The sequence below is a fragment of the Vidua macroura genome, chromosome 2 (genome assembly GCF_024509145.1).
Source record: "Vidua macroura isolate BioBank_ID:100142 chromosome 2, ASM2450914v1, whole genome shotgun sequence".
Lineage (NCBI taxonomy): Eukaryota > Metazoa > Chordata > Aves > Passeriformes > Viduidae > Vidua > Vidua macroura.
In genome coordinates this window covers 25,934,173-25,958,917 of record NC_071572.1, presented here as the reverse complement: position 1 = coordinate 25,958,917, position 24,745 = coordinate 25,934,173, and the positions used below count along the sequence as shown (strand labels likewise).

Below are 24,745 nucleotides of genomic sequence, written 5' to 3'. Positions count from 1 at the left end.
CCCTACAAGTATCCTGAACCTAGAATACAGGGAAAAACCTTTTCTGGCTGGACAAAATAGGGAACAATCTTAAATTCTCCAGAAAACTAGTTAATAATTTCTCAGGAGCAGGTTAATCTGCCTGCTTTGAGGCATCTGCTTCCCAGGGATGGGGAGCTTTTCAGTGCATGCCCCAGGTTTCTGGAAAGAGGAAAATGTATAGACTGAACCCAGCTGAGTTCTGGGCAAAATGCAAAATCAAATGACCATAGAATCACAGAATGGATTGGATTGAAAAGGATCTTAAAGATCACCTATTTCTAATCCCCCCATCCAGGGCAGGAACACCACTAGACCAGGTTCTCAGGTCCTCATCCAACCTTGCCTTGAACACTTCCAGGGCTGAGGCATCCACAACTTCCTGGACAACCTGTTCCAGTGCTCTACTACCCTTACAGTAAAGAATTTCTTCCTAACGTGTAATGTTAAGTCTCTCCTCACTCAGTTTAAAACAACTTCCCCTTGTCCTACCACTATCTGCCTGTGTAAAGTCACTCTCCCACTATTTTATAAACCCCCTTTAAATACCAAAAGGCTGCAGTGAGGTCTAGCCCAGAGCCTTCTCTTCTGAGCAACCTCAGTTCTCTCAGCCTCATAGCAGAGATGCTCCAGACCTCTGGTCACCTTTGTGGCCTCCTCTGGTGTACATGTTAGTTGCATAAAATCCTAACTATCATTTTTCTTCACAGAAATTATTGGCAGAGAGGCTGTGTGTACCACCAGAACTGACCCTGAACTTAAGCCAGCTTGCAGAAATGTCATAACCATGTGAGCCATCAAAGAGCTAATGCTTGACTCGGTTTTAGTAGTTTTGTCTCAAAATATTTGGAACAACACTCATTTTCATTTTATGAGCAGCTTCAAAATACCCACATTGCCAAACTCTGTGATGGTGTTTTCCCTTCTGTACTTACTAGTATGCCATAAGCCACAGAGCACTTCTTTCCAAAATACTTCTGTATATAAAAGGCCTAGTAAGTACTTGCTTACCTATTTAAGACTGTTTATTCCTGGCTAGAATGAACAAGTGCCCTACATATAATTCTTGTCAAGAAAGAATCTTGAGTTAAATCAGTTCATAAAAAGAGCAGCTTGAAATCTAGTTTTAAAAACATAGGACTCTTTTGCATTAGATCTATGTTTAATGCTTGTGACATTATGATCCTGCTTTCTGAGTTTAAGTAACTCACTTCTCTGTTTTTATATATTCAACAAATACAGTAAAAACAATGGCTAACTACACAAAGATAACTGCAAAAATGTCTGCATGTGAAGTAGTCTCAAAACATCCAAAGTAATCAGACAAAACCATACTGATCTCAAAATAAACTTACTCATTTATCATTTACTGTACTCATTCATAACAATAGCCACAAAAATAATACAAATACTGTTCCAGCTTCATCATACTGCTAAGTTCTAGTCTTAAATCCAAGCAAAATGAGAAACATGACCAGGGCTGAAAGAAGAGCAGTGTTTTCAAACTTAAGCCATAAAAAGTGTGAAGCGTCACTATACTTTTCAGGACACGATGCAAAGAGCTAACTAGAAACTGGGCTAATGGGAAATACCTATCCCATATAAATGTAAAACAGTGCCTTTCATGGGGCACCACTTAAAAAACATATCTTTTCTACATCAAGAACTCACTAAGAAACTCAACATCTCTACAAAAAAGGTCAAAGAACTCAAAGTTGGATTACTGCAATTCAACATTTCTCACCTTGGCTATCAAACCAATAAGATTCCAGATGGCACAAAAATGGGACTGCCTGACTCCTGCAAGGTTTAGGCTGGTATTATAAAATCAAAGAATAAATTAGGTTGGAAAAGACCTCCACAATCATTGAGTCCAACCTAAGCATCCTGGTGTGCTGTGTCCATTGGCTTCTGGTTTCTTCCTGCCAGCCAGCGGTCTTGGCCCTGATCTTCAAAGAAATTAATGGGCTAAGCCACTGTTACAGTGAAGACTGCATTTTGATTTATGAACAGCTAAGAAAAGCAGTGCTCTGGACAAGGTAGTCCAAAACAGAAGGCACGAAATCTGCGTGCAGTGCATCCTTAGTTAGTGGTGGCAAATCACAAAGCAAACTTCTTTTCCAGGAGGCAGAATAAAACCCATCTCTTGTCACATTTAGAAAGTGCTGCAAAGTTTTGTAACTGGATAAAAATTCCTCATCAACAAAACAACCAACCTCCATCCTTAACTGCTTACTCAAGAGCAGTGGCCCACAGGTACTTTGTTCCCTATGCACCAAGGAAGTTTATTTTCCCTGGACCTTCAATATGAGGTTGATGAATGGCTATGGTAAAACTTCTAATGATGTTGAGTGAAGTTTTTTGTTTGTCTAAAAGAGTGAGTTCACACTGCAACCTTTGCCTCTAGATGGAGGAAGACAATGATGACAGGACAATGAGACTAATACAATGTAATGACATAGACTTAATTTTTTTAAGAAAATACACTGGAACTGTGAAGAGAGCAGTATGAAATCCTAGAATGCATTGATCAGTAAAAAGCCTTGCTCCTACCACTGTGGATTAAATATTGCTTGTTTGGGTGTGATAACATTAGGAGGGACAAAAAAAAAGAGGATAAAAAAAGAGTAATTTTTGACTGCATGGAAAGGACAAGTGGATCAATTTGTCTGGCATTTGTCATTCACCCAGCTTCAGCTGGGACAATACAGAGCTGCTCCTCCTTGCACACTTATCCATGAGACTATGTAATTGTCCAGCCCTAGGAGCTAAAAGGTTCAGCAAGGTCTTGAATGTGTCTTTATACTCTGAATACTGTGTTTAACTGAAAAGAGGACATTCTAATACAAATTTAGGAGAATCACTGCAGGTGACAGGGCAAAGAGTTGAAAAAAATTTGTATCCTCAAACAACAAGTGAACAATTTGCAACTACTAACTTCAGTATTTTTCTTGTAAGAACTTTCAAATTCTACTGTCTCTAACAACATGACAATTTGCTATCAAGACTTCATGCTTAACATTAAACTTGGCTCTTGGAATCTCTATCAGAATTTCAACTCTCAGCCTGACTATCCCAGTAGACCAGATTCTTCCTAGGCTAATAACTTTAGCTAAATCAGGTGAGAAATAAAAAGAATAATGTTGTTTTCAGTGTCTCTTAAGCCACAGAGTCTGCAAGTCTTGTGCTTGCTGACAACAACATCCTGGGCTGCCTGCCCGTTGCAACTTCATCAAGTAGAATAAAACAATAGCAAAATCGGCATGCCTGGCCATGTTCTTGCCACAATCTCTGTCACACCCCAGGAAAAGAAGTGCCATATTTCAGCCCAGGCCTCTGGCTTTGCTCTCAGTCCCACTGCACTGCATGTGCTGCAGCAGCCACCCTGGGTGAGCGGTGCAGTCACTGGCCTTCCACTATGTCTGCAAAAATAGGTTAACCTCATCTCCAGAGTCTTGACTACAACAGCCTTTAAGTATCAGCATGAAATACAGGTTCAGCTCACCATTGCTCATTTTCTGCCCCAGGAAAAATAAAGTACCCCTAACAACAAAGAAGGAAAAAATGAAGCTTAGAAATTTTTAATAATACATTTTCCACAATAATTTCAGCCTGAAACAAAACATTTTGTTAGTTTTGTTTCAAAACATACTTCCAATACCCACTAGTACAAACCAAATATGTATGAAGAGTCTTGAAAATAACAAGAAATAATAATAACAAATCCATGCTAGTATGAATTTCTGTTTAACAGCTGCTCAGTGCTTTCAAATACATCTCCTATAGTTTAGTTGCCAGGGTATTAGTGATGGCCAGATGCTCCAGCCAGGATATTCCTGTCAGGCAGTGCTCCAGCCACAGCACCCTATGTTGGTATTTCTGATTTCACAAATCAAGAGGGTCAACTCCCTCAGGATAATTAGAGAAAAAACAGGTAAGATAGCAGAAATGACAACAAATAAACCAACAGCCAAAACTCTCATCTCATCATCTCAAATAACATGAGACTCCTATCTTCACACACAGCAATAAGCTTCAGCAATAAAAAAAAAAAAAAAAAAAAAAAAAAAAAAAAAAAAAAAAGCTTCAAATTGAAAGGAGGTAGGTTTAGATGGGACAGAAGGAAGGAATTATTTACTGTGGGGGTGGCAAGGCACTAGAATAGGTTACTCAGAGACTCAGAGAAGCTGGGAATTTCCTATCCCTGGAAGTGTTCAAGGCCAGGCTTGAACATGGATGGGGCTTTGAGCCACCTTATCTAGTGTAGGTGTCCCTGCCCATGGCAGGAGGGTTGGATCTAGATGATATTTAAGGTCCCTTCCAATCCAAACCATTCTGTGATTCTGTGATTGAAACTGCCAGAGCTATCAGGTTTTCAGACATCGAGTAAAGTCTGGATAGCCCAAATAACGCTCAGATGCCTCATAACCAGCAAAAGACAATTCTGACTGTTAGAAAAACCAAACAAGTGGAAGTCTCCAGTTACCCTTGAGTCATTCAAAAGAAATCTTTGTCTATCAATAGGACCTCACTAATCTGGCACAATATACATATCTTGTATGTTTGGCTTTGTTTTTTTGTTAAACAACAGCTGAAATGCATTAGATTTCATTTGTATCAAAAACTATAGCAAAGATATGATGGACAAGAACAAACAATTCTTCACTACATCTTCTTTTGGAATAGCAACACAAGATTTTCAATTGTTCAGGGCTGATGTGACTATTGCTGAAGCCCAACAGGAGGACTACTATAAATATATATACATGGGTACAATTCAAAGCCAACACTGTTGCTGTTCAACAGAGAAGCAAATATAAAAAATCCTGTCTTTAACAGTTTAGACTTCAGCTAAGAAGCATGATTCTTCTTTCAGATAAAGCTCACAGAAGAATGAGAGAAGCTGAAAACAGCAAAATAACCCATCAGCAGCAGTACTGCAACTGTGCAGTGCTCCTGCACTTAACACCATTCTCTGGGCAAATCCCTTAGGCACCAACACCATCACGACAGTGACAGATCCCTTATAATGGAAGAGTTGCTCAGTTCTGTTCACTGTGCTTCAAAGCAAAGGAACACTGGAGGAACGCTAACATGAATGTTATCATCACGGCTATAAGCAACTTGTCTGCAATTGCTCCCTAACCCTTACAACCCCAATTATGCAAATAAAAGGACCATAATCTGTGCAACACTTATCTGTCCTTGAACAGAAACTACAGCACTGACTTTTGAGAGATGCCAAAGCTCCAGATAGAGTCCTTTTTCTTCAATCATCCTAAATTATGCTGCTTTCAGTTTTCACTACTGGAATCTGCTCAATGCTGCATCTCAAAATTTCAAGATGAGCTGCAAAAGCAAATTTTGCTGATACTTCAATGTATTTTCAATGTTTTAACAATACTACCATCATTATTGTGCAAAGAGTTGTATTGTGGGAATATTATATCATTACATATTCATTCACAAAACATCATATAGTGGGAGTAATATACTACCTTTTAAAATATATTACTTTAAATTAATGGACTACCTTTACCTATAATAAAGAAAAAATTCTTTGGCCGTAATTGGGCCACATTAAAATGACATTTACTATTTTGATTTGACTTCTATCTTACAGAATCAAAAATTTTCAGCCATTAAAAATTAAAATATACTTACAGCTTTGTTTTTCAGCCCTTACTGGAAAGACTATTGACTCTAACAATTCAAGCAAGGATAACAAGGAAGGAAAAAAAGGCAACCAATGAACCAAAAACTTTAAAAACCAAGTAAACCAGCAGTAGAATAAGCACATGATAAACATGAATTTGTCCTTCCCTACTTTTGAAAAAAGAAAAGAAAAAAACAGCCTCTAATAAGCTTCTTTTTCTGATTTAAAAAATATTACTTGAAAGGGAGACTGGTAAAGTTAAGACCATGTACTGTTGATTGATCATAGAAGGCACATAAGATTTTCTTGCTTACATGTAATCCTTGTTTTAAATCAAACATCACAAGAACAGCTTTTCCATGTGAACCTCTTTCACAAGTGGTAAACTCAATCAGGACCCTCACCCTCATTTCTTTGTAAAAGGGAAGCTCACTTGAACAGTGAAAAGTGGACCCAAACTCTATGGGACCCAGGGGGTGTCCGTGCAAATATTAGCTCCCACCTGGGAGAGCTGCATGCTCACACATTCACTTTCTCCAAGTGCATACTTAGGAAGATGTCCTGAGCTGCAGAGTGCATTAAAAGCACATCATAGACACATGATGCTCTGTCTGGGATACAAAAGACCTGCTGGATACATTCTGTATCATCTATTAGCTGACATATTGTTGAAGAGAAAAAAAAATCATGTTTTCCCACTTGTAAGAGGAAGATTCAACACAGAAAGATCTTCCTAAGGAGAAAGGCATTTAAGACAGTACTCACTGCTATCCGCAGTATGGAAGCTTTCACGGAGGTCCATTTGTCCTGTCTGCGATCTATGACAAGAATAAATCCAATTCCAGCATCTCGTAAACTAAGTTTGGAGGAGGAAAGAAGAAAACAGGAAAGTTTAGTTAAAAATACCAATGTAACTCCTGGTTCCCTCACACAGAAAAGCAGTCAAAAACCAGTGAAGAAAAAAAAAGTAGCTTGACCTTTTTGTGCAGAATTTTCTTCATATATCTTAAATAAAGACACACTACACACTATACACCATTGCAAAGATGCAGCAGTCCCACAGTGTTTCACAGGGTTTCAAAATGTATTCAAATAATGAATTCCTCTTTTTCACAAAATATAGTATTTACATTTATTGCACAGGGATTAGTTCAGAATAAAATGAGACGGATAGATTCTCCATTGTTTGGTGCTGATATAATCCCTTCCTCATGATGTTGTCAGTATAATTTCAGGATCAAAATAAAGTTGTTTTCCTTCTGCATCTGCTTTTAACCTTCTCTTTGAATTGTCTTCCTTCTCACTGATACTTAAAACGCCTCAAAACCACAGATCCTTCTGATCATTCCATGATACCGCTCCACACATCTGAAATTCTCATATGCCTCCAGGTTGTAAACTTCTTCCTAGGTGCATTTTCACATTCACGGAAACAAAAAAACCTCACAGCATTTAAACCCTTCAAACCATAGATGAGAACAACAAGCTCGGAGGCACTTCTCTGGAATGGAAACATCTGTGAGAGAGATTCGGCTCAAATCCTGCAGTACGGTGACCTTTCTCTTTTGCCTGAGCTCAGCTGCATGTGCTACCGAGCCCTGACCAAGGGATGTGCTCCTGTTTTGTAATTCCCCATCTAAGCCAATTGTGCAATGCCAGCAGCAGCCCTTGCCAGCCAATCGCAATCAAAATGGAAACAGCAGGCAAATGCAAGGCAGACAGGCTCAGATTTATTGTTTTCTCATACATTTGCTCCTTTTTCAGTATATGTGCTGTATTTTTACATCTGATGATTTATTGCAAGGCCTGCTGTGGCACTGTGTGACCTTTAGAAATACTGTGCATCAATTAGTTATGGTAATATCTTAAAAGAAAAAATAAAAATCAACACAACAGAATGTCAGGATTCTTTATTCAAGATTGCTGAATCATGGAAACACCAGCTTTTCTTTATAAGATTATGTCAGTAGCATAATGATAAGAAGATATTCAGGAGGGTGAAGAACACAGGTACCCAGATGTGTCATCTTAAGCTACTCTTCAAAATTACAGATTTAAACAGGATTCACAGTTTGTTCCCTTTCTTTTACAAAATGCAGTATATCTCAAATTTACAGACATGCTTTTTAGTGGGAAACATGAATAATCATTAGAAATATAAAGGAACCCTTGCTTTCTTTGAGAAGCAGCTAAGCAGTCCTTTCAGCACAGCAGAATGTTAGAAGCCATCCTCACTGCCCACATTCAGTGCACGTTACTTAACTCTTGCCTCTGGGTTAGGACAACACTGATAAACAACATCTGAGCACTTGCCTTGTAAGCCTCACAACCCTTGCAGACAAACAGGGCTTTATATTAGCAATATGCTTCCCACTACATTAAATTTCCATTATTTACTAAAGTTTCCCCTTTTCTTCTTCTTTATTTAAAGGGCAAGAGGAGGAGAGAGATTCAGACTGATTTTAGCCTCTTCCTGTTCCCCATTTAAAGGTCTCACAATTTTAACCTTTAGTTACTGAGCAAAATAAAATTATAACAGCAACCATGTGCCACAATAGTCAGATGGCAAAACAAACTCCTTGGGTACACAGCCTTAATGAGGATCAATGGAGTAAGAAAGGTGCTACAGCTGTCCCCACAGGAGTCAGTGTGGATTTTCGAGTGTATTAAGACTCGTAAAGAGTCTATTTTCCCTGCTCAGTAGAAGTTCCCAGGAGCCCTGAAATCCCCCCATACTTCCTCAGAGGAAGCATAATCTCAGAGTACCTAAATGCAACATCTGTATAATAGTTCAAGAAAATACTGGTATTTCAGTGCAATATGAATAAAATTAAAGCCTCTGAAAAAGCATCAATAAGATTTCTCTCTGGGAGCACACGAAAATACAGACTCAGCTGGGATCCCAGAAATTATCTACAGGGCAGCTCCACACAGTTAATCACCTGCCTCAACACCTGACAATAAGCAGAGCTTAATATCATCCTAGAAAAAATAAAAAGAAAACGCTTACTTAAGTGGAAGAATTAACAAAGAAAAGCACATCTCTAAGATAGCCCAAAAGATGTCTTCAGCCAACCTTCTTTTTCCACTGGATCAAATAGAAGGATCAAATATGTTGTGTTGCATGAATCAGCAAGCTCGTAAAAAGCATAAAAAGCCAGGATTCCCCACTGCTGCCTAGAGGAGACCCGGTGGCAAAGGCTTCAGTGTCTGACTTCAAACTGTTAACACTCTATTAATATAGACCAGTGGGAAAAAAAAAATGCCCTGTTCCAAATCAATCAGGGTGGGAAAGGTATTTGTTATCTTGACAACAGTGCCTTGTTGCAAAGGCCTGGCTCTGGAGTCTGGGATCCAGCTCCAGCAAGTCACAGGCAGGAAGCAACAAACCAAACTAAGACATTGTGTACAACAAAGTTGAGAACATTACAAAGAGAACACAGTCATGTATTCAAGAAAAGTAAATATTGAAAACAGGTCTGTTTGCCAATGTACCCTTGCTCTACTGACCTCTCCTTGCTGCCAGACACGCACCTGCATACGGGGTTGCAGGACACCTTGCAATACCCTCCTCCTTTCTAGGGCACAGGGTGAACGGTGCTTTGGACACAAGCACATACTCAGTTTTCCTTTGGCTCCTGATTTAACTGTGAATGCCAGCTGTCCTTCTTTCCCTCAGCCATATTTATTACATTTTATCCTGATACTGGTTTTCCCCTACCCCTCCATGTGCTTGAGAGGAATGCATTTTGTTTTGTGCTCAGTGTCTCAGCAGAAGCATGCTCTGATGAGCACAGCTCATCAAATGTTCATCAAGCTTTTTTCCCTGCCTTGGTCCAGCTGCACTGTACTCATCAGCTTAGCTCACATCATCTTCTCATGCCTCTGCATCACTCTCCAATAAACTTGTCTCCACCACCGACATTTGTCTCTCCCATTCATCACTCCTTGTCCCAAGAGCAGTTCAAAATGTCTTTTTTTTTTTTTTTTTTTTTAATTTTAGACTGTCAGGATGAATGACATCAGTTCTCACCCCTTCCTGAATATCACAGTCCCTTCATGCTCCAACTGTATGCTATGTCCCACGCCATCTCCCAGTGAGTTCCCTTGGGTGGACACTTCCCTCAGCTGTGGTCCTGCCTGTGGAGTCAGCAGCTTCTCTGCACTGCCTGCTGGTCAAGAGGTGGCACTCACATCCCATGCCACAGCCTTCCTGCTCTCAGCCCTGGTAGCAGACCTGGCTCTAGAGCAGCTCATCCTGTAACCACAGTGAGGCTTCTGCTCAGCCCCAGGATGAAGCAGGACACTTTTGGGAATGGGCTTGAGTAGTTACTTAGCATCTGTGGCCTGGGATTTAGGTAGATTTTTCTCAAGGTACTTTCTTGACACAAAAGCCATCATTCTTCTGAGTGTCAAGTCTGAGTCCTTGAACAAAGGAAGTAGACACTTGAGCTTCTCAAACATTTGTCTCAATGTTTGAAGAGCATGGTGGATTTGTTCCCTGGCATCTCAGGAACCACTCAGCTACTTTGGCTGAACTTTACACTATAAAATCAGGTGGCACCTCACAAATGGAAAGAAAGTTTGGCAGAACTGTAAACAACTAGAAAGCAACCCTTAAAGTGAGAAATATTAGGAAACCTTAGCAGAAGCACCTGTCTCTTCAGGCTTTTTAACATTTCCCATATTAACTTTTTTGTCTTTAATGTATTAACTTGTATCCGGTGTACTTTCTGAAACATAATTTATATAAACTCCTAATTCAAATTTAGTATTTCCTTCCTTTGTTTCTCTCCTAATACATGCACAAAAAAAAACCCAAAAAACAACCCAGATCAAAACAAAAATCCCAAAACATCATGGGATAAGCACTGTTCTTCTGTTTATTCACAAGAACAAAGAACAGAACATTTTTAGAAAGTCAGGGAACCATCCCTGCTTCTGCAGGAAATGTGTCCAGCAAACTCACAAAGGCCAGGTTAGAAAGGTAGAAAGTGGAGGAAGAGGAGCAGGGCCACAGAGGACAGGAGAAAATGCAGCAGAGGGTAGACTTTCTGCTCAGGCCCCTCCCTCCTCCTGTCTTGGGGAGCCAGTGTAAAACCTTTAGGAGGAGGTGTCAGTGAGGTTGAAATACCTGCCCAGCAAGCAGCCAGTTTTCCATGCAGAGCAGGAACTGAATTTTCCACTTAGTGACTCCTCAGTTTAGATTATGGGGACATCTCCTCTTTGTCTTGTTTGCAAGACTTATTAGCTCATGCACTTGGGGGAAAGGGTGGGAAAGCTTATGGTACATAGGACTGTGGAAAGAAACTTCCCTCTGGGGTATGTGGAAGCAATTACATAAACATCCTCTGAAAGATCCTTGCATTTCTCCAAGGTATGGGTGGTGACAACTGCTACACAAATAATTTCCTATTGCTTCCACACTGCTGTATGAAAGCAGTTAGTATACATTGATCTCTGCTACAAATGAAACAAAGTAAATCTTCGGGTTCATCCCAGAGACTTGAAAGTATCAAACCTCTGCACGTTCTGTACAGCATTTTAGGTTACATAAGTCCACTTATTTAAAACTGAATTTAGTCTTTTAGCTTTATTACTGAACAGTTGGCCTACATGACTGTCGGGACTGTTCCCAACCTCAGCTACCTTGGCATACAAATGGACTAGAAAATCTTGCTCTCAAGGGCTGAACAGCTATTTCCATAGTAGGACCTCAATAACATTTCATGGAGAATTACTGCATTGAACAACAGAGCACCAAGGCAATGTCTGCAGCAGTCTGTATCATAAGAAGAACTCTTAGGATAGGGTACCACACTCTCCTAAATCTTCCTCACCCTCAGCACAGTGACATGCACACACCGCTTCAAAAGATGTGAGGTCTGGGGCACCTCACAAATCCTGATCTTTTTGGGCATACAACTGTAAACCTATAGAAGAAGGACTTGGAACTGGCTCACCCACTCATCAGTGGTCACTTAGCTTAGGAACAGGCCATTGGAAATCAGACACATAATGAGCAAGGTTGCTGTTTCCCAAGAGAAACTTTGCATTCTACACTTGCAGAGACAAGACACTTCAAACTGACTGAACCTGAGCCACCTCAAAGACTATTTCTCCATCTCTCCTGTTGCTGCTAGGAATGATTTCTTGCGGGGTGAAGGGGAGACAAGAATTCTTTCTTAATCATCGGTGTTTCACACACTAAAAAATGAAATCATGAATGCCCCAGCAATTAATGGAAGCAGAGAACAGCCACCTCCATAGTGGCCTCTATAAGCTCTAGGAGACAGTAAAATAATAGAGTGAAGAATGTGGTATTAATGGCATTAACAAATCAAGATAAAAATCTCCAGTACAGCAACTAGGAAAGGAAAATAAACCAGCTAAGCCCTGTGGTGACATTTCACTGTACCAGTTTTATGCTGGTTTGCCAGCAAGGAAAAGGGCAGTAACAATTCACCTGGCATAGCCTTGCTGCACATCTCCTCTCCTCCTGCCCCTTATGTAGGGTAACCCACACTACTTCAATTCGATCATTAGCTACATCCTAGAGGATGCAGTGTTTCCTAGAGCAGAAGAATTTAATGGGTTATGAACTTGACAAAAAAAAAAAAAAAAAAAAAAAAAAAAAAAAAAAAGGAAAATTCAGCTATAACATTATACAAAATGTAGCACCCAGCCACTAAACTGTAATCAGATCTAGAGCAGTTTAATTTTCTTACAATTCTTGATTGCTTGTTATTGTAAAACTTGCTTTGTTTCAAAACTGGCCAATTCATCCACTTAATTCCAAAAGAAATCCACCTGCTGGGTATTTTTAAAAAGGCACAAAAAATTTCATATTTAGCACGTACCCCTAATTTTAAAATATTTTAAAGCTGCTTAATAATTTTAAAATGTCTTGTACTCATTTGATCTTTAAATATTTTTATCTTATGACAGCTTCTTTCTCACAATCCAAAGTAAAACTAAACTTAGGGACTTAACATTTTAAACCAACATCTCTATGGAAAATAAAGCAGACTTGTGCTTTCTCAAGTAAATGATGAAAATAGGTTGATATACATCATACTCCTCAAAGCTCCAGTTTGAAAGCCTCAGATATTGCAGGCTTTTATAGCCCAAAGTACCCAGTCTCACTGCAGAAGGTTCCTGATTAAAACAAATTAGAGATAGCAGGAACTGAAAAATAACTAGAAACCAGATACAGGAGCTCTTACATTGAACTTCCTCATTTCAATTGCAAAGTGAGCCTGTAGGTTTTATTTAACACTGTATCTAAGCTGAATGCTGCTGCTATTACATATCTTACTTAAGTTTTCTAGAAACCTGCACTTAAATTAGTATTTAAAAGCATTTTACTGAATAGCCTGGCAAATAAAAGAATTTATAATCCTTTAGACTGTGTTACAAATGTAACATTTTATAAAGTTACATAATATTACAAATTATATTCCAAACTTACAATTTATAATTTTTGATGCTCATTAAATTATATCATATGTAATCACAAAGTAATTACAGTGCTAAGACAAGTTGGAAGTGTTCTGAAAGCTAGACAGTAAAATCTTCCCAGTAACTACACTTGCTCTAAATTAGCAAACTTTAGAATTATATTTTCTATTTTTTTCAACAGAAAAGTTGAGACTTGCATTGTAATTGAGATATCAGTGGCAAAGAAACCATCTGCCAAGAAAATAAATAGAATGAAAATGTACTTCCAAAAGATGTCTGGCTGCATATACAACTGCATGTTGCTGTCATGGCATTCAGTCCTTTAGACAGAAAATAGAAATTTGGTGCCAAGTTCTGCCACAGATGTATGACTGAGGTCAAGTATACTGAACAAATCTGAGGACAGAATTATCTCTAACAAAGGCAACACTTATGAACACCCTGATGAAGCTCTTTGGCTACCTAGCAGACCTCCTGAGCCCCTAAAGCAAACTGGCATGACATTTTGGCTCCCACTCAAACAGTGGGCCTGACATCTTGTGCTGATACTCATTTGTGACATCTCAGTTCAGATTCCTACAAGAATCACTTTCACCTGAGGTGTGTAATTAGTCCATAAGTAATCAGTTCTTATTCCAGCAATATTTATGAGAAAAACCAGAAATTACAGGTGCACTCTATGGTACATGGCACTGCATATGGGGCAAAAATAGGAATGTAATGATTAACACCTTCATACATTAATTCTATCATTTCAGACAGAATTAATATAGTTTTGGCTTTAGTTTTTATAACCTCTATCTCTTCAGCTGAAAACACTGAAGAAGGCAGCTAGTGCAGAAGGAAGGACATGTCCACCTCTTCTGTGTCATTGAAAAATCACCCAAAGCAGACCCAAGGAACAAGCTCACCTCAAACTTCCTGAGGTGCTGAATTTAAAGCTGGTGCCTGGTGGTGTGGAAGTCTCTGCACCACACCTGTCTCTCCATACCCTCATCTCTGGAGTCAGAGAAAAAGCTTGCCATTTACCCCTTACTGTGTTTAACCAGTGAGCAACCTGTACTGTGCTTCAACACAAAAGAAGGCTCTTGATGTAGAAAAGTTTGTTCTATTTGATTACTGATTACTATGACCCTGTCATAGTCAGCTCAATGAACTGTAACTGTGGAAGGCAAAACCTACTCAGCTCAAACTAAAGCTGGCCACTGTTCATGAAGAAATATAGGAAAGAGAAAGAATTTCAGCAGAATAAATTTAAAATAAAACAGCCAGAAGTGCTGTTATACAAGTGCAGCCTCTAGTGGTCTGTCCAAAATCACTGAATGCCAAGTAAAAATTATTATCTTTTAAGCTCTTGGCACTAACATCTGTATTTCACCCAACACAGCTGATGCTGTGACACTCCACAGCAGCAGCACAACCTGTGAGCAAGAAGGTACCATTTCTTATTGATGCTTATGCTTCAAATCTGATTTTGAAAATAAAACTTTTTCCCCTCCCTCCACCCCCCAAAAAACAACATGCATACTATTCTACCATCTAATTAATTCTATACTGAAATTCTGTGAATAGATATATTTTTAAATGCACATTAAAAAACCCAAAGCATTTACACCATCTCTTTATTCTGGTTTTGATAGTTACTGCCTTACCTTCACAGAAACAGATGAAGCTGCACAGGAAATTAAGAAAATCTGAGATTCTGTGTTGGAACTGAACCTGTTAAAGCTTCATCATTGGACAAGGTTCAGATAAGAAATTTGATGCATTTCCCTGCATCAACTATGCACCATTTTTTTCCTTATTCCTTGACATTCCAGCTAACTCTCCCTAAATCTTATCCAGGGTACCACTGATGAAAACCTTCTCTCTTTCCTCTCCTATTATGCTTACTTTTGGTCTCAGCTGTTATTAGTTCATGCCCCAGGCATTTCTAAAAACACACTGTATTGCAATTTTCTCAGGACTTGGGAGCCATCGGATAACCAAAATTGCATTTTAGGATCTCTCAGCAAGCGGGCAAAGAAGAATTTAGATGAATGTTGGGTTGTGAGGTGGCATAAATAAAAACCATCATAGGCAAGTGGTTAAAATTTGCTCACAAAGCAGAAGAGATGAGCAGAATCATACAGCCTGGCAGAGTGACACCATGAAAATACATGCCTTTTGCCACTTTATAAGCATAGGCAAGAATAATTACACATGATGCTATGTCAGTGACAGGAGATCTTAAAAGCCAGATAAACAGGAGAAAAAATAATGAGCAACTTCAAAGAGCTTTGTCTAAGGCGCTATTAACAATTCAAAACTTCACAATGATTGTAGGTCAGACTGCCACAGGCGATTACCTGTAGCCCTATGCCTGTTCTGAAAATTCCTCAGTCACAACAGAACTGTGACAACAGCAGCTCACAGGACTCTGACAACAACAGCTCACTGCACTGCCAGCAGAACAAAAACCCACAAGGAAGATGGGCCACTACCAGAGACGTCCTGGCAACAAGGCAAATGCCAACTCACTAGAGGGCTTGGTCCCAAAAGCAACCAGAAGTCTTTATCCTGCATAGAACTAGGTTTCTTGAAATTGTGAGATACAAATCCCAACATATGTACATGAGGGAATTCTGTCTCAAGCACTGCTTGTGTTCCTTGGCCAAATGGACAGCACTGGTACACACCTAATTTATTTTAAAATATTGATGCCAATTTATATAACATGCAAGTCATACTTCTTCTATCTCCCCACTCAGATTCAGAGATATGGGCATCAGTATCTTCCTTGATTGGTCCCTATATCTGCTCTTTATCTCCTGTGCTCCTTTAGGTCCTCAAATCAGCCTCTTTTCCACTTTTAGCAATTCCTCCTTAACCATGACTGATTGGAAGACAGTAATGCTGGCTATATCCTATCGTATATGCTGACCTTCTTTCTGCTCCAAAAAGCTTATGCTGTTGGGGGGGGAAGCTGAGGGAATGTAGCCAGGGTTAAAAATAACAGCTGAAGTGTCCAGGCATCATCTGCCTGGGCCTGGACATCTGCTTGTACCACATGCACTCACCGCCTCTCCATGGTACCCATCAGCCTTTTCTATGATAACTGCATAGATTCATAGAATGACTGGGGTTGAAAGGGACCTTAAAGGTCATCTAGTTCTGCCTGCCCAGAACTTCACAAGCTTTATCCCACCAAGGAACTGAAATCAGAGCAACCTTAATGCATTTTTGCAGGTAAAAGAAAAATTAATTTAACAACTCGTTGCTTAATAGAGCCTCCTTTAGTGTATGAAATTAAGTAAAATAGGAATTTTTAAGGAAGAGTTATAATTTTCTAAATGGAAAACACAGTGTGATTTCTTCAGGTCATGCAGAGCTGCTTTTAGAAGGACTGTTTGAAGAAAGACAACAACTTTGAGGACTCATTTAGACTTAACTACAGATGGCTGAAGTAGGTCAAGTTATCCTGGAGGGACAATTAAGGATAAATAGGTCAATAAAGGCAAAAGGGCTCTATGTCTGTTTAAGCTCAAGTAAATTCAGCAACAGAAAGCCTGTGTGACCCTCATTTTAGAACTATTAAGTCCAACTCCATAAAACATTTTTACACCTATTCAGAACTGCAGTATTGGAACTATACACATTTCCAGGACACTGCAACAACCACTAATGCTACAGCACAAAGTATTGAACAACCTTGCAGGGAATGCTGCACAATTTATTTTAAAACTGTGCCATTACACTTAAAAAGGGATGTTAAATTCTCTGAATTTAATACTGGACTAATAAAAACCTCTGTGTAACAGTCCAGAATTTTAGTAATTAACTTTTACAATTTTACAGTGCTTAATTTACTTTGTCTTATTAGCAGACTAAACTTAACTACCGGATGGTGTGTGTCATACATACTACCCAAATCCTCTAAACCCTAAAGGTGTAAATGGGATTGAAAGACTGGAAAGGCTTTACCTGTACAGGGCTGGGCTTTAAAACAAGTTTAAGGCACTTATAAGGTGGACATTGAAACAAGTGTAAATATTTTAAAACCCAGTAAAAATTCAGACTCTTAAGTAACAATTTGGGCTTTGACCTTAATCTTGTGCGGGTATGTATCTGACACAAAAGCTTTGGACTACCACTTAAATTTAAGATAGAAGGCTCTTACTTCAAACCTAAGACATTACATTCCCTGTCTTCAACATATGGTATTTACAACTGTTTGGCAGCTGTGCTCTGAGAAAGGAAGGGTACACACAGCGTGACAGATTTTGCTGGAAGTCCTGGGATATTCTCACTGACAAATTTGAGGGGCTGCCAAGGTAACAGCAGGGTACAGATTCCCTATCTTCAGCCTGGATTGCAATGCAACAAAGAGGAGAGCAGGGAAATTAAGCACAGCTGACAGAAATAAACTCTGAAGCTGCAAAGCTGTTGCTCAGCACGTCAGTATGAACTGTCAGGGCAGCTGGTTTTTGGCACTTCTTTCCCATTATGTGATGATGTTCATCCCTGGCACTCCATAAAACAAAATTGCTTAACTCTTAGCTAGTGGTGGGCTGCCCATTCAGTTTGCAGATAAATGAGCAAACAGAGGCAGTTACCCTCCGACACTGGCTCCTCACAAGGTCTGCTGAACCCTGATGGACTTACAGGCTCAAAACACAGCATTACCCCAACACTGCTGCTCTGCTTTCAGAGCACAGTGGTGGATCTATGCCAAGGAGACTGGCCAGGCCCAAGCTGTGTGTCCCTGACACAGAGGTTTGCTAGCTCCAGCAACAGCCATGCCATGCTGCTGCATGTCCTTCTGGCCCCTACCTAAATCCACCTCATGCTTTGCTGTGCCCACACAGATCTGAACCCATCGAAAGGCTTAGCACACACATATCTCTTTCTGTTTTCCAGTGTTATCCCAAACAATGGGAAGCTGGTATAGTAAACAAGGAGGTGTCTACCAGAAGCTTAGCAAACCCTAACAACTGAGCTTTTCAACTGTTGGACATCAACGCTTTCGGACATCGTCTCGTTCTGTTCCATCACTTGGACAGGATGGCTCCCTAATTTCCTACACCAGAGAGAACCAAAAACAACAGGATTTTTTAGAAAACTACATGGTGTTCAAGCATTTGTAAACCTTCAGGAATCTCAAAGAAAGGGACGCTCTTGCAGCCAGGAAACTGATGGACACCTTTCAAAACAGGAAACTGCTGAACGTGCCAAGTTAACCCGAGTTATGCTCAAGATCATGCAGTAGGATAGAATGGCATTACAAAGAGAACCTGTGCAAGGCTCTGTCAGAATACAATCAAAAAAGACCCATGGATCATACTTAATCAGCAGCATGGGACTCAAAGAGGCCATCAAAAACCATTCTGAATTTTCTAATCTACACTACTTATTTCTCCTTAAAGGGATTTTGTGTTTAAGACTTAGCTTTACACTTTTAAAATATTAGCTGTCCAATCTCTTGTGACCACAAAAATTTTAGGTTGCTTTCTTTGTTCAAGGATGAGCCTATATGAGCAGGAAAGAAAAGCATTAAAACTATTATACCCTTTTGTTCTCATAAACAGCATATTGTTTTCTAATTGCAGTAGAAACTGCTAATTAACCAGAAGCAAAACCATATGTTGAAGAATACTGTGTAGTTAAGTTTTTTTTAACCACTGCAATTATATATTAATTTCTTTTGGAGCAAGTTCTCATGCCACTACCCATATTTGGTAAATTCATATTCCAACATTGTGTACACACTTAAGCTAATAAAATACATTTCAAGAAACAGCTGTGATGAGGAGAAATTAAATATGAGTAACACCTGCCTTCAAGGTACACCGCAAATCTTAGAAGTCAATTTACCAGGATCAATAGAAAAATAAAAAAAAAAACCACCAAACTTTCAAAACAGAGAACTCTGAATGCCCTGAAATTCCATATTCTTCCTTCAGTCTCAGTACATGTGGGATGTAAAAGGTACATTGCACAGCTGCTTCTCCCACTATGCAGTAAGATTGATGGTGTTTGGGGGTTTTTACTCAGCTAAGAGAGAAGACAACCTTGATCTGCGGGGCCTTTTTTTCCTACCGAGCTCAGCAGTCTTCCCCAAAGGATTCCCAGAGTGAAGTAACAGGAGATGTTCTCTGCAGAAGGAGAATCAGACCAACTACATGGACAATATAGAATCTCAAAATATCCCAAAAGAATGCAAGACATGGCTGACCTCTATTGAAATACAGTTGAATTTAAAGTTGTCGCCTCTTACAGACACTTTATCTAGAGATATTACTGTATTCTACAACTCCATTGATAAGAACTATTAATTCATGTGGATCAATATTTACATGTTAACTATTTGTACCAATTCAGCATTTCAGTTAAATTGATCTTCCTAGAAAGTACTGCCTCATGTACTGCCAAAGATTCTCCTACTATTCCCCTTTCTAAGACAATTCTCACCTTTTTAATAAAACTTTATCTTATATTTCAATAATAATAATAAATTATTTGCTAAAAGGAAAAACCTGCTTCAGAAGCATTATGCAGATACCTTACACATATATTTCAATAGCAAAACAGAAGTTATAAAAGCATTAGCTGCAGTCTTCCACTGTCTATTGTAGTCATCCTTAATCCACTGTTTTTTCCTGACAAAGCAGCCATCTTTCTGTACACATGGTACATGACTGTTGTCACATATTATGTCAACAATCTGTACTGAATATTTTGAGATTACTACAAACCGTGTTAGACATCATATTTTATCCAATCATCTACGGAACACAAATTTACCTTGCAAGATTAACAACACCCACCTGAAGAATATGGTTCAGCTTTCTGCTTAATGTTATACAGTTGCACCAAGGTTAACTGAGTATCTTTAAACCGAGATGAGGTATTCCCTTTCCACTGTGTCCTTTCTTAACATCCTCACATATCAGGCATTTACACATCTAAGCACATGCTCTTAGCTCTACTATTTACACTATTCCACTCCATGATCATCTAAGCTGATAGCATGCAACTTTTAATAGTTCTATTCCTAAATGAAACATACCGCACAAGATATTTTTTATTTCATGATTAAACTTTACTGTGAAAAAGACAAGAGAAAGTTCACACAGAAGAAAACTTGTGAAACCCAGTGTTTAGATAATACAGAACAAGGACACAGTAAGAGGTGACAAGCTCATGTTTATCTATAAAATTAGAAGGAATAAAAAGGTAGGTTGAGAGGTTTCAGTTTTTCCTCTTTCAACAAACTCCTAAGCTAGACTTCTTTCACTTGGGAAGAGATCTTGAAAACCTGAAGTCACTGCTAAGATTTATTATACCAGTAAATATACTGTTGGGTGAACTCTACTGCAGAGGACAGAAAGATCTTCTTATGAGGCTCTTAATAGCTCCTTACTGTCATTCCCATGAAACACAGTTTCCCTTAACATATGACTCCAGGCAGTCAGACAATGTTTGAGTTACTGCTGCCAACCCCTTGCTGTGATCTTGTACAGGGCCAAGTAGAACAAGTAGTTTTCTGAGGAACTGGGATGGCTCCACATGTGTCTGTGCTCTGCAGTCTGTGCTCTCAGAAAAGTCCATTTCCCCTTAGTCTGTCAAACAGCCAAAAGACAAAGTTACATATCCGATAAACTAAATGACAATAACCTGGGAGAGCAGTCCATGCTTATGAGCTGTGGGCTGCACTTCCATCTTTTCTGCAAATCTGTTCTCCTTACACCTCTTTAACCAACTGACAAACTAAAAACTAACTGCTTCCACTTCCTTTAAAAGCCACTTCCAAAGCACCTAAAACAGTATCTGAACACTAGAAAATCAGGGAAAATCCTACCTTACGCCACCTTTAAGAGCACTAGAAATATCCCAATTCAAGAAGAACTGCAGGACTGCCCGTCTTAGGGTTACACATGTATCAACATATGTAGCATATCAATAGCAAAACATCTTTCACAAGGGGATGTATGCTGGCATCTGGCTAGTGTCATTTCTTTGGCTTTTATTCCCATAAACATGCACAAGGCCTCAAACCCACAATTTTACTCTATAAGCTTCCGACACTGCTAGTGGAGATATCAGTCAGGAATATCATAAGCCCTTTGAGATTTTATCGATTCTCAGGCACAAAAAGGTGGCACATTTATCAGTATCTTAACAACAGCATTATTTTTACAATATTTGAAATTGACTGTCATCACTTTAAACCTAGAGAACTGTTATATTTACAATAGTGAATACCTTACTCTTAACATCTAGACAGCTGGGCTATCTCCTTTGTTTACAGTCAGAACAGTCCTCTCTTTCAAAATACTTACAAATTAAAGAAACAAGATAATCCCAGAAGAACAGCCAGACTTAAGGAATGATCACTTCTGGCTCAATACTCACGAGTAATTGTTGTCAGGTAGGAGCAACTGGCAGAAATACCTTCAGAAAATCTGCTCTGATCAAAGTGGTGTGCTGGGATGCACTCAGTGCTCCCCCACCATAACAGATGCTGTTTGTTCTGATGAGAATTTCTCACATGAACCCCACTCTGTGCAGAAGTTCAGTGGGCCACCATGAAGTGCACCACCAAGGACTTTCAAAAGGAGAAGCAGATGTGAAATTAGAATATAATTATTTGCAGAAACAGTACCCAAGATATGATCAAGGGATGCTTAGCACCATGCAGTTTAACCACCACCAGGATAAACAAAGAAAATGCAAAAGCTGGCTGTGAGCTTCAGAGTTTCATTCCCTGACAAACTAGGGATTAGAAGTACAACCAGGAGGGGCTTGTTACATCGAGTACAACTTGATGAGGGTGCACTCCATCTCCTACTCCAGATCCTTGCCAAGGACATCAGAGAGCATGGACACATACAGTTCCCTGAGGAAATCTGTCTCTATATTAAACATCAGCCAATAAACACCTCTCCTTGAGCCAAAGAATCCAGGCACTTTCTTACCCACTCAGGAGCCCGGCTGCCAAAATGTAACAACTCAGGGTGAATAGAAAAGTGCTGAGGGAGACTGAGTTGAAAGTCTTGCTTAGGGTGAGGCAAAAAACATGCACAGATTTGCTCCATTGATGCATCCAGTATTGTCATGACAGAAATAGGCTGGTCAAGCACTATTACTGTTGTTTAATTCATGCTGGCTACTCCCCATCACCTCATTCTTTTATGTGCCCAAAAGTGTGTTTTAAGAGGACTCACTCCATAATTTTCTCACAGATCAAAGTAAGGTTACCTCTAATCTCCAAACCTTTCAAGGATTATAAAGAGCAGCCTTACTATGACAGTGGTCAGTGTCCTCACCACTCCCAAAGCAGCTCACCCCAAACTCTAGATTTGGGTCAAGATTTCTCAAGAGATGCTTGATTTTGTCCTCAGCCATTGCTTGTCATTCTCCTCCTTGAACTCTCTTTCTGTACACAGGGAGACACTGTCAGAGAAGACTGCAGTAAAGAACTCAAGTGTTTCAGCCTCATCTTTATTGGCTGCTACTAATTTGTCCAGTCCATTCAGCACAGGTCCACATTTTCCTTGTTTATTCCTGTACTGCTAAAGCACTGGAAGTTTTTTCGAGCAGTCCGTGATGTCCCTTTTTTCTTGTCCCTCAGCTCCAGGTGTGCTTTGACTTTTCTGACGCCATCCCGACATATGTGGACAATGTATCTACATTCTTCCTCTGTAGCTTCTCCCTGCTTTCACCTCCTGTATGCTGCTTTTGTATCTCAGCACAGTCACAAGTTCACTTTCAGACAGTAGGGTCAGCCTCCTGTTACGTCTATTCACGTTCCAGGACGTGCCATTCTTGTACTTGAAGAATGCTGTCCTTCAAAACTTGGCAGCCTTCCATTGCAGATTTACACTTCAGAACTACCTTCCTTTGTATCCCACCTATCAGTTCCCTGAACAAGCCCAAAATTTGCTCTCTTGAAGTCTAGGGTATGCACTTTATTCTGCTACTTGCCTTCCTCACCTCCATCAAGATTTTGAGCCCACCATTTCATTCATTAACAGACTATCAACAAAAATCACGATATTTATTGGACAGCCCATTGGCAACACTATTGTGCCCTCTAAGAGAGTCAGAATTAATCCTTGGGCCTGCTTTGCACCGTCAGGCAAAGCTCTGGAAGTCGGCAGACACGATACATTCAGCTAAGCCAGGGAAATTGCTCCAGTGGTGAGGACAAACCTCTGTATGCAGATACACAGTGCTCCCTCCCCGAGTAATATCCTGAGCAACACCCAGGAATTAGCATGTTCTGCCAAAATTATACATGTGCTCAATTAAAACTCTGAATATTGCATTCTAAGATACAGTGAAGACACGGGAGGACAATGTCCATCATGGAACCTATATCCATACATACCAGGAAGTAATTTTCTGATGAAATATAAATAGCAGCCTGTAATTTATCTAACAACTACCTTAGACAGCTGTCACGAACCAGCATTTATTGACACTGCACCATAAGCTTAATTTTCCTTTTCTTTAATTAAATACCAAGCCTGACTTTTACACCACATGTAAGGGATCAAATGTGAAAAGTCCCTTAGCAGATAAAAGGTTATTTTCTTCTAGACAGGTGCTCACCTTGGAATGCTTGTCAGGTAGGTCAGGACATTCTGAAACTCTTTTTCAGGAATCTCACTGAAAGCTGGATAGTCTGGAAAGGTGATAACAGGGCAGCCATCTCCTCCTCTTCCACCTACAAAAGAAGCAGCAAATGTGTTTACATGCAAGTCTCTACCTAGAGTGAAATTTTCCAGTAATAAAACAATTGCACTTTTTTATCTCTCTCTTTTTTTTTTTTTTTTTTTGTGGTTTTTTTGGGTTTTATTTTGGTTGTTTGGTTTTTTTTGTTGTTGTTTTTTTTTTTTTGTTTGTTTGTTTGTTTTTTTGTTTTGGACAGTTTATTCTAAACAGTCTCTCTTTTCTTCAGCACTTAAGAAGTTTTATAGAAAGCAATTTGTTACACCCCATTCACCACATTAGATTTTTTTTCTGGACAAATGCCTTGGCTCCCGTGACCAGTTCTGACACCAGATGGCAGTGCATCTTTCTTCTGATAAACGTCAACTGCATCTAAGTAGAAGCAATTGGGAGAAAGAAAGCAACTAATTTAAAAAACAAAAAAAAGTTAATTCAGAATTAAGTAGGCGAGTCTCCATCCTGAACAGAACTCAACCCTCTCACCAGTTAGAGCTCATTCATGCAACACCCCCTACCCTGCTCAGTGGCTGCTTTGCTTCCAGGTTGATGAAACAGAAGGGGCAGAACAGTAAAAGATATGGGTGTAGGTGTTTCAAGTGAGATTTCCCATTCCCTGATTATGTACAGAAGGTAAAGCAGAGCTGAACACCTACACTACAGTAGAGCTGCTGATGAGCTAGGTACCATTATATGTATCTTTCCTGGCATTTGCACCACTGCGTTCAATTCACAGACACAATGCTTCCTCATGCACTTCACACACATTCTTACATGCAAAATAATTTCTTTTTAAAGGCATTATTAGTGTTTCATGTCTTTAGCAAGTATACATTCATAGAGACAAGTAGGACACGGGGCTTGCTGAGCCCTAGAAACTGCATGAAGTTAACTCTT

General features: G+C 39.5%; 1 protein-coding gene across 2 annotated transcripts in view; it reads right to left on the bottom strand.

The window, feature by feature from the left end:
• Window positions 1–23,805, bottom strand: part of MCF2L (MCF.2 cell line derived transforming sequence like) — a 57,177-nt gene extending 33,372 nt beyond the window's left edge. Inside the window, exons 1-2 of one of the 2 annotated variants that reach the window (XM_054002704.1) lie at window positions 23,732–23,805; window positions 6,440–6,530 (exon numbers count right to left, since the gene is read on the bottom strand). The gene's annotated coding sequence lies outside the window, so the exon portion shown is untranslated. The remainder of the gene's footprint in view (window positions 1–6,439; window positions 6,531–23,731) is intronic. The other variant, XM_054002712.1, reaches the window with a different exon arrangement.
• Between the last annotated feature and the right edge of the window lie 940 nt (window positions 23,806–24,745).